The sequence below is a fragment of the Chrysochloris asiatica genome, unplaced genomic scaffold (assembly GCF_000296735.1).
Source record: "Chrysochloris asiatica unplaced genomic scaffold, ChrAsi1.0 scaffold00153, whole genome shotgun sequence".
In the NCBI taxonomy this organism is placed as follows: Eukaryota; Metazoa; Chordata; class Mammalia; order Afrosoricida; family Chrysochloridae; genus Chrysochloris; species Chrysochloris asiatica.
Genome location: NW_006408671.1, coordinates 8,097,359 through 8,107,417, shown reverse-complemented (window position 1 = coordinate 8,107,417; position 10,059 = coordinate 8,097,359).

Genomic DNA, 10,059 nt, shown 5'->3' with positions numbered 1-10,059 from the left:
CAGTTACTGTAGAAGGACATCATGTTTGGTAAAGTGGAGGGTCAACAAAAAGAGGAAACATTCATTCTGTTGTGCCTACAGTTCTGAGTTGGAACTGACTCGATGCACCTGACAGCACAACAACAGCGTTCTTGTCTATACACTCATGGAGATTTTCTAAACAAATTTATTTAAAACATATCTGCATACAAGTTCTCTCAGTAATACACTCGTCTGGTTATGTATGCTACCTTAAAAAAAAACAAAAAAGGGTCCAATGAGAACAATGGCTTACTAGGAGACCTACTGGACCAGTTAAATTCAAGGCAGAAAGATCAGTTGAGAGGTTCAGAAGTTTATGGTGACTGCTTCCTGGGATGTTGTGGTTCAGTAAATTACTTGATATGGTTCTTCAATCTATAATCTTTGTAACTTTCACCAAATTACTGAGTCCCTGAAGGAAGCCAAAACTGCTGTTTTGATGTGGTATAAATTGAGGAGTGCAGAATTCTTCAGAAAAGTGTTGTTATTGTTGTTAAGTGCCATCGAGTCGATTCTGACCCATAATGACTCTGTACAGGGTTTTCAAGGAGCACCTGGTGAGTTTGAACTGCCAACTTTGAGTTTCAAACGACTTTGCAGTCTGACTCATTAGCCCACAGCACCCAATAAAGAGGTAGAAACAACACTTCAAAGTTTTTTACACCTAGATAGAGAATATGCAGAGAAATAATAGCTTCACATTTATATACATGTGATTAATAAAGTCTCTAGGAGTCCTAGTGTGGTTCTGTGGGCTAACACATCAGACTGAAAGTCATTTGAACTGCAAAGTTGGTGGTTCAAGCTCACCAGTGGCTCCTTAGAAACCCTATACAGGGTTGCTATGGGTTGGAATCTGCTCGACGGCACTTAACAAAAATAAAGTCTCTATGATTTTTTGCAATACTTTTTAAAACTTTATTTCATATTCAAATATGTAACATTAGAGAGATGAAGATCATGAGGAACAAACATTTACCTATCAAAGAACTCTTCCATTCTTAGCTTTATGATAGAGTATATTCTTTAGGAACCATAAAGGTAGGATATGAGTTTGTAAGCCTTCTGAAAAAATTAATATGCTTAAGTTGGTCTCCCTTACAAATCTAATATTAACAGACTATCTGAAAACAAACTCAGGAGTTTCTTTTTCAGTGTATTTTTGTTTTTGCCTTTTGTCCAATTCAGCATATAAATAAGTGGTTGAGATCCTCATTTTTTACCCAGTGGCACATGAATGATATGGTTTTGACCTGGAAAAATTTTACTGTCACGTCACTAGTTAAAACATTAATTATGTCTTCATGAATGATCTGTTTGGAACAACATGGCTTTTCATAAACACATCATATTTAATGTCACAATATGACATATTGTGATATAATATTCACATTAATAGAAAATTAGTAACCTGCATCATGTGAGCTTCAGATCTTTTGAACTTTAGGCAATAGTCCAAAATAAATACATAAGTTTAAAAACAAATACTAAGCTAATATTTTTGAGATTATATTATTTTATTGTTTCAGAATATTTATAATTATTCTAATGACCAGGCAATTCTCTTCAATAATGCAAAATTTTTTTATCATCCAATTCCTTATTCTTATACATTTTAGGTTGCTTTCAGTATTTTATTTTAAATATTTTACTTTAAATATTAAATACTTTAAAATGTACAGAGATAGCTGCCATTGAGTCAATTCTAACTCCTGCTAACTGTGCTACAGTGAATTGTTTCATACCTCTTCTAGCCATAGTCTTTATAAGCTTCCACCAAAGAACTTTTTCCTGAGGGGTCTTGGTAAAAGAAAGGCAGAGAGGATGCTGATGAATTAAATAAATCAGTTGTAAGTCACTGTTAATAGGTTGATTGTGAAAACTTAGACCCCTAAAATGGTTACATAATGAGTCATCCCTAAAGCAGGAAAGGGGACCTCACTACCATCAAAGAAGAGTCAAGAGTGGAGTAAGTCCTTTGGAACCAGAGATCCTACACATTGAAACTCCTTGACCCAGGAGCAGAAAGCTGTGACACTGGAGGAGTGTCAGAGGAGCAGCTGTAGCCATAGCATCAGAAGAGTCAGTGAGCAAGAGATAGAGTGTTAGACTTCCCAATCTGTGGATCAAGTAGTCTCAGTGACTGGGAAGAGACCTGCTTGCTTAGTGGGCTGGCTCCAGGCACATAATTGGAGAAGCTAGGTTTGTTGATTCATAGAGCTAGAGCCAAGTGCCTTCAGGCTGAGACACAGGAATAAGAAGGGATGTGCCCTGTGAGCATTTGCCAGTAGACATAAAAGGGCTTTGTAACATTGTCTGGTTGAAGAGCGGTTATCCTGACTGGAAGAACTGTAACCTAAGCATTTTCTGTTCCTGCATTGTAACCTGTTAACTTTCTTAATAAAACCTTATAACTGTGAGTTCAGTGTCTGAGTTCCATGTGGCCATGGTCATGAATTATTGAATCAACCCAAATAGAAAAGATTGTAGTGTGGGATGTTTGGCGTCATTGTTTTTGCAGTGACCTGTGTGTGACAGAAGGAAAAACAAAAAAGCCAGGTTCTATATTATCTTCATGATTGTTGTTATATTTTAGTTAATCCTTGAAATTCTTATACCAGTCCGACCATTTCCCTCATCATCATTGTTCCTCTTCATCACCAAACATGATGTCTTCCTCTAGAAAATGATTTTATGATAACAAATTGAAAGCAAGTTACTTGGACAATGTTCTGCTTTGATCTAAAATGTTTTTATTTGCTAAGCTTCAGAAATAGATTACCAACCCTTTCTAGTTTGAATAAGTTGGGAAATTCTGCCAAAACCTGTTCACCACAGAGGATCGTGTTAGTATTTAATTAATAAGTGGCATAACTTCTAGCATCACATCAATACACTTTTAATTTAAGTATAGTTTTAGATTCTCAGACAAGTTGTAAATATAGGTAAATTTCAAGCACCCCACACTAATTTCTCCTATTGTTAGCATCTTACATAGTATGGTACATTTATAACATTTGTAACCACCACAGTAGAACTAACTGAGGACAGGGTGTATATCCAAATGTAGGCTTTTTTGAATTTCATTTTCCTGTATTGAGTTTTTTCTCCTTTTAATATTTTGTGTTCCTTACTAACTATGAATTGTTAGGTACAAGATTGCACATTCAGAAAAGAATGATAAATATTTTTTAACATTTTCCCAAAAAGCAATCAATCAACATTTTCACTACTGATATTGTATAGTATTTTTGTACCTTACCAACATAAATGCAATTTTTGAAGCTTTTTCAATTTTAAAATGTTGTTGTTGTTATTAAGTGCAGTCAAGTTGGTTCCAACATTGTGAACCTATATAGGGTTTTTGAGGAGTGGCTGGTCAGTTTAAACTGCTATCCTTAGGGTTCAAATCGACCTTGTGGTCCAGTGCATTATCCTGTAACCCCATACAAAAATTTAGATTAGATACACTCCTTTTCTTTAGTTTTTCACATTTTTTTGTTGTTTAAAACAAGATACTGAGAATAGAGGCAAAAGTAAATGGTGTCCTTGGGGAATTTTAAATAAATATCGACTATAGCCTAAAAATAGTTACACATTCCAAAGGAAGTGGTCATTGCAGGCTTAGAAATAACTAAACAATATTAATAACAGCCTGAATTTTTAAAACCCTGTCATTTTATATAATAAATAATGATGTGTTGATCTTTTTATACTCAAGCTACACAATAATGTTGGAAAGAATGAGACAATGTCTCTAAAAAGATTTTGACTTATGTGATGAGAAGGATCACATGAAAATGTGCAATTATCAATTCATTTTATGATTAACAAAACTGAAATTTTTACTTAAGGATTATTCTGTTTAATTTGGACCTGCTTTTTCATTTGTTTGTTTTACTCTCAAAATCTTTTAAAAAAAATCTAAAGAGTAATTTTTGGAATTACTAAAGTAGGATAAAATAAACATGGTCATTTTCTCTCATGAATTCATTCATTTGTACATCAAACATTTATTCTAGTTCCAAAATATAAACACAATTTAATTTATTATATATTTCAGAATATTAAATAAATATTCCTGAAAAGTATTTAAACTCTTACTTTCTCAGTATATTTATTATTTGTCAAGCATGAATTGTTGCTCTGGATTTTCTCTTAATAATCTTTTAATTTAAGTATAGTTTTAGATTGTCAGACAAGTTGTAAATATAGATAAATTTCAAACACCCCACACCAATTTCTCCTATTGTTAGCATCTTACATAATGTGGTACGTTTATAACATGTGATAAACCAATATTGATAAGCTGTCATTAACTAAAGTTCACATATTATTCAGATTTCCTTAGATTTTATCTAATGTAAGTTTTCTTATCTAATGCTCTATCCAGTATACTGTTTTACATTTAGTTCTTTTGTCTCCTAAGGTTTCTCTTGGCTAAGACAGTTGCTTAGACTTTTCATGTTTTTGATGATCTTAATAATTTCAAGGAGAACTATCCTTCAAGAAGGATTTTTCTGATGTTTTTCTCATGATCAGATTGGGGTTATGAGTTTGGAGGAGAAAGATATGAGTTATAATGCAGTTTTTATCACCTCATATGAAGTGTTGCTGTTGTTAGCACCTATTGAGTCAACTCCTGATTCTAAATTGGCACTGTGTCCCTTTGATATACACTGGTAAATGAGTGCTGTTTGTTTCTTTAGCACTGCCTTATTTTCTAAAACAAGATCCTTGGGCTTATTTTGTATATTTTTTGTACCAGCCTTAGAATTAGATTCTTCTCCACACAACTCTGGTTCATTTTGTTAGAGAATAGTATTAGAAACTAAGATCTGGAAAATAGGATCCCTAGGCCGTTCTTAATAATTAAATTTGTGTTACAAGTAGAAATTCTATAGGGAAATTCTCCCATGTGGCTCTCTGAATAAGTACCAAGAGTCTCATGATGTATGTTTCCAGCTCTGAGAAAATAGAAGATTCCAGTCCACAGAGTGTAATGGTGGTGTATAATCTCCTGACACTGCCAATCATGAATATGTATCAGTGCATAATATCCCATCTTTATCCTTCTACTTGTCTTTAATACAATATAGATTACGAAAGAAAAGGATTATTATAGGAATGAAGGATTAAATTGTTGATTAAATATCTTTCTGTCAGCTGTCTTTCAGGCACCTCTCTCTGGTGCTAGATACTATAATATTCAGAACTTCTAGTGTTGGCCAGACCCAAAGCAGAATCATTTATAATTGCCACAGTCTTGAACCCAACAGAAATGTTTTCTGCACCAAAGAGGTTACATTCTAATGGTTAAGATAGACAACAAATAAATTTAAAAAATAAAATAAAACTTCAAAGATAATTACAATAAGTGATAAGTTCCATGACGAAAATAAAACCAGTGTATATTTTATTCAGGAAAGGTTATGTTTGAACTGGGACTTTAATGACGAGAAGGATACAACTATATGAAAATTTTAGGGATGAGAATTATAGGAAATAAGAGTAAATACAAATGCCTTAGTTTGTTAAAGTACAGATAGAAAACAAATTGATGCAGAAAGAGTTAGCAAGGAGAAAAGTGGCAGAAAATAGAGAAAGCATGCTAGGAAGATTCAAGTTCATAAACAGATTTCAAGAATTTTGTAATTTCTTCTAAGGGTGATTGTGAAACCCAGTAAGTATTAAACAAGGAGGGTTGTGAAACCCAGTGAGTATTAAACAAGGAGATATGATTTGATCTGGTTGCTACAATAGTGGGACATTTATAACAAATGAACAGAAAAATTGCTGTCAAGTTGATTCCAACTAATAATGACCCTACAGAACTGAGTAGAACTGCCCCATATTGTTTCCAAGGCTGCAATCTTTACAGATGTAGACTGCCAAATCTTTCTCCCATTGGTTCAAACTGCTGACCTTTCTATTCGCAGCTGAGTGCTTAACAACTGAAAGAAGGCAAAAGTATGTTTATTACAATCAATCAAGCACTTATGACATGCTATGTACTCTCTTAACTACTTTGCATAAATAATTCCAATCACTAGTTTAAATGATACTACTAGGTAAGTATTTATATTCTAGGAAGTCAAGGCTCAAAATCTTTTTTAAAAAATAAATGGAGACCACCTAGTTAGTAGGTAGTGGAGTCAACCTTGGAACTCTACACTATTTGATTATACAATATATTTTCTTGTTGTTGTTATTGTCAAGTGCCATCAAGTTGGTTCCAACCCATAACGACCCTGTATAGGGTTTCCAAGGAGCAGTTGGTGAGCTTGAACTGCCGATCTTGCAGTTCAAATGGTTTTGCAGTCTGGCGCATTAACACACAGCACCACACCAGGACTCCCACATCCAGCCTAGAGCTCATAGCAATCCAGTGTAAGATTTCTGAGGCTGTAAATCTTTATGGGAGTAGGAAGTCTCATTTTCCTTTGAAAGAGTAGTTGGTGGATTCCAACTATTGACCTTGTGGTGAGTAGTCCATTCCTTATCATGCAGAGTCACTACACTCCTTCCATCTTCTTTGTTGCTAAGTGCCTTGGAGTTGGTTTTGACTCAATGACCCTGTATGGACCTCTGAGGAGTTTGAACTGCCAATTGTGTGGTGAGCAGTTCAGTGCTTATTCTACAGTGATGTACCAGGAGTCCAACTACTTTGTCATTATCTTAAGTGTCACTGAGTTGGTTCTGACTCATAGCAATCCTGTACAGGGTTCTAAGAAGTGGTTGGTGGGTTTGAACCACTGACCTTTTGATTAACAGTCTAGTGTTGATCCTACAGCACTACACCAGGATTCCCTATTAAATTAGTCATTACCTTGACTCCAAAGGAAAAGAAAAGGCAATCTGATTAGGAAAGTTTAGATATGTTACATTTTAAGTTCTTTTTTATATTGTAAATATTGAAGAAAGGATATATTTAAGAATTGATATTCAAAAATAATCCAGTTCAGAAGTTCAAACTTACCAATTGCTTCTTGGAAATCCTATACAGAGTCTCTAAGAGTCAGTACCAACTTGACAGCGCTTTACAATGACAATTAAACAATGTTAAGATTTTTTTTTTAAAAATGTTTTATTGTGAATTATAGGATAGTTTACATGGGAAAACTTTAGTTTTACATTCATTCCATCGTATATCATCTCACTGCCATGGTTCCAATCCCCTCCATGCATCCTCAACCACCCAAAGGGTATATCCCAGAAACCTGCTCCCTACACTTCCCCCTCCTCCCCCCAGTTTTCGGCTCACAGTCCCTTTCCCTCTCTGGGTCCAAAGTCCCCAGTCGCTTCATCACTCCGTGTCATCATCTCTGCCTCCATCTCAGGCATCTCTGTTTCTCTGGGTAGGGTCCCGCTCTCGGCTCTTCTCCGTTGATGGTCCCAGAGGCCTCTGCGCCTATCCTAGAGAATCAATCACTCCCTTCCTTGTTACAAAACTTCTACCTTTGCATTTCCAACCCTCATAATCCGTCCTGATAAGCATTATTCACTACAGTATCACGAGTTACCCATCTGTATCTCCTTCATCAGCTCCGCCCAGACAGATTGAATAGTACCTACTGGAGATTCTGCCTTCTGCCATGCTCCCTAGCACCAGGTTCCCTCTTGAAAGCTTGTAAGCCAGTCACTTCTTGCCTTTGTAGTCCCCGCCCCCCCCGCCACCCCCAGACCTCTTCACACTGCTTGCCATCCATGTCCCCAACTGGGTCCACAGAAGTCCACTGAACAGTGTAGGGCTTAGTTTGCCATTTCATTGCTGCTTTTACCCCACTTCCCTCCATTGGTAATGTGTGTGGTCACCAATCAGAGAGTGTATTTCCGTTGAGTCTTAGTCTTAGAAGGGGGTTTGTGTTGAGAGGAACTGGCCACTTGCCTTGGTGTTTTCTTGGGAAGTGATTTGTTTGTTCTTGTAGTAACAGCCCATCTGCTTCCATTTTTCCTGCAGATCTTTCTTTCAAGAGGTAGCTTTTATTCTTCTAGCTGCTCCAGGCTGGTCTGCTCATCCTTTCAAGTGTAGATTTCTCATCTCTGGAGATTTGGATGTGGTTCTGGATTCTACCTATAGTTTTATGTATTGCAAAGGCTCCACAAGAAGCCTCGTTCACTGGGTAAGCTGTAGCCCCAATTTAGGTATTCCAATCAGTCATAGGCAGAAGACGGACTTACAAGCCTTCTAGTGTGGTGTTTCTGACTATTCCTTTCTCTCCCTCTCTAGAAACCAAGATTAAAACAAACAAACAAAAAACAGTCAAGCATCTTAACATGACCCCCCCCCATTCCATTCATGACTCAATCCCTGTGTCTCAGAGCCCTGCCGTTGCAAGGCTGTGCATATATCGTCCTTTATCTCTGTCCCTTTTAGCCCTTTTGAACATGCCCAAACTGTTCTCCCATCTGCTACGTTTCTCCACTTTTCTCACCCTCCCTGTATATTGCCCCCTCCCTAACACCCAAGCTCTCCTGTGTCCAATCCCTACCCTGCGCTCCACCCTCCCCCTTTCCCCCCATCCATCACCAACTTCCCTTTAGCCAGTAGTACCCACAATCAGTTTTAGAAGAATACAATTGAAATGCCCCTTAAGAGCAAAGATGGTGAAACAAAGTGCTAGAAAACGACATTATATATAGTAAAGTTGTTGTTATTGTTAAGTGCCATTGAGTTGATTCTGACCCATAACGGCCTTATATAGGGTTTCCAAGGAGCAGCTGGTGAGACTGAACCACTGACCTTGCAGTTCAAATGATTTCACAGTCTGATGCATTAGCCAACAGCTCCACACCAGGACTCTATTTAGTATAGTAGGTCAGCAAAACTAAGAGAAACCCTTATTGAGATAGACTGATAGTATAGCTACAGAACTGTACTCACACAAACCAATGATCATAAAGATGGTGTAGGAATGGGCAACTTTTTCTCTGTTATACATAATGTTACCATGCATCAGAGCTGACTCAATGACAATGAATAACAACAACCCACAATATTTATATCTATCTCAGTCAAAACCACATCTATTAATATAGTCTCAAAGACAAGTTTATGCAGAAGGCAAAACAGTGAATCATTGCTAACTAGAGTGGATGAGGCTTTCTGCTTGGATCAACTATCAACATTCATAGAAGCAGCAGTCAAGAAATCAAATGACATATTACATTAGGCAAACCTGCTGCACAAGACCTTTTTAAAGTGCTGAAGAGCAAAGATGTCAGCTTGAGGACTAAGGTGCGCATGACCAAGCCATGGTGCTTTCAATAACCTCATATGCATGTGAAAACTGGACAGTGAATAAGGAAGACCATAGGAAAATTGATGCTTTTGAGTTATGGTGTTGGAGGAGAATATTGAAAGTTCCATGGGCTGCCAAAAGAACAAACAGATCTGTGTTGGAAGAAGTACAGCCAGGATGCTTCTTGGAGGCCAGGATGGCAAACTTCGTCTCTCATACTTTGGACATATTGTCAGGAGGGATGAGTCACTGGAGAAGGATATCATGTTTGATAAGGTAGTGCTGGGGACAGCATATGCAGACCCTGGGTTGATCAGTGGCAGCCCCATTAAACCACCTCTAAATATAATCAGTTTAACCCAGATGCTCTTCTTCCTCCTGAAAGTATATAGGAATATTAAGAACAATGTAGCATTTTAGGTATAGATAAATGAAGCCCGGTGCCTGAGATCTTGCTCACAGACAAAAGTTTGCAATGTGTACAGAGACAGCTTGGCTCCTTTCAGGAACCTTGTTTTCTGTTAAGTATCCTTAAGAAACTGCACGTCACTGCTCTAGATCATTTAAACTTAAAAATTAATATATAACAGCTTGATTGAACCTTTTTTTTCTGTAAAAATAAAAATGTTAGATTGTTAAGAAAAACTATGAAAATATCTTAAAAGTTGTTCCTGTGAATCATTATGTCCTGTTTTGAATGATTAATCACATTTCAGTTCCGTATCCTGTCTTAATCACATCCTCCCTTTGTGAAATCCCATCCTCCCTTTGTGAATTACATCCTTCCTTTGTAACA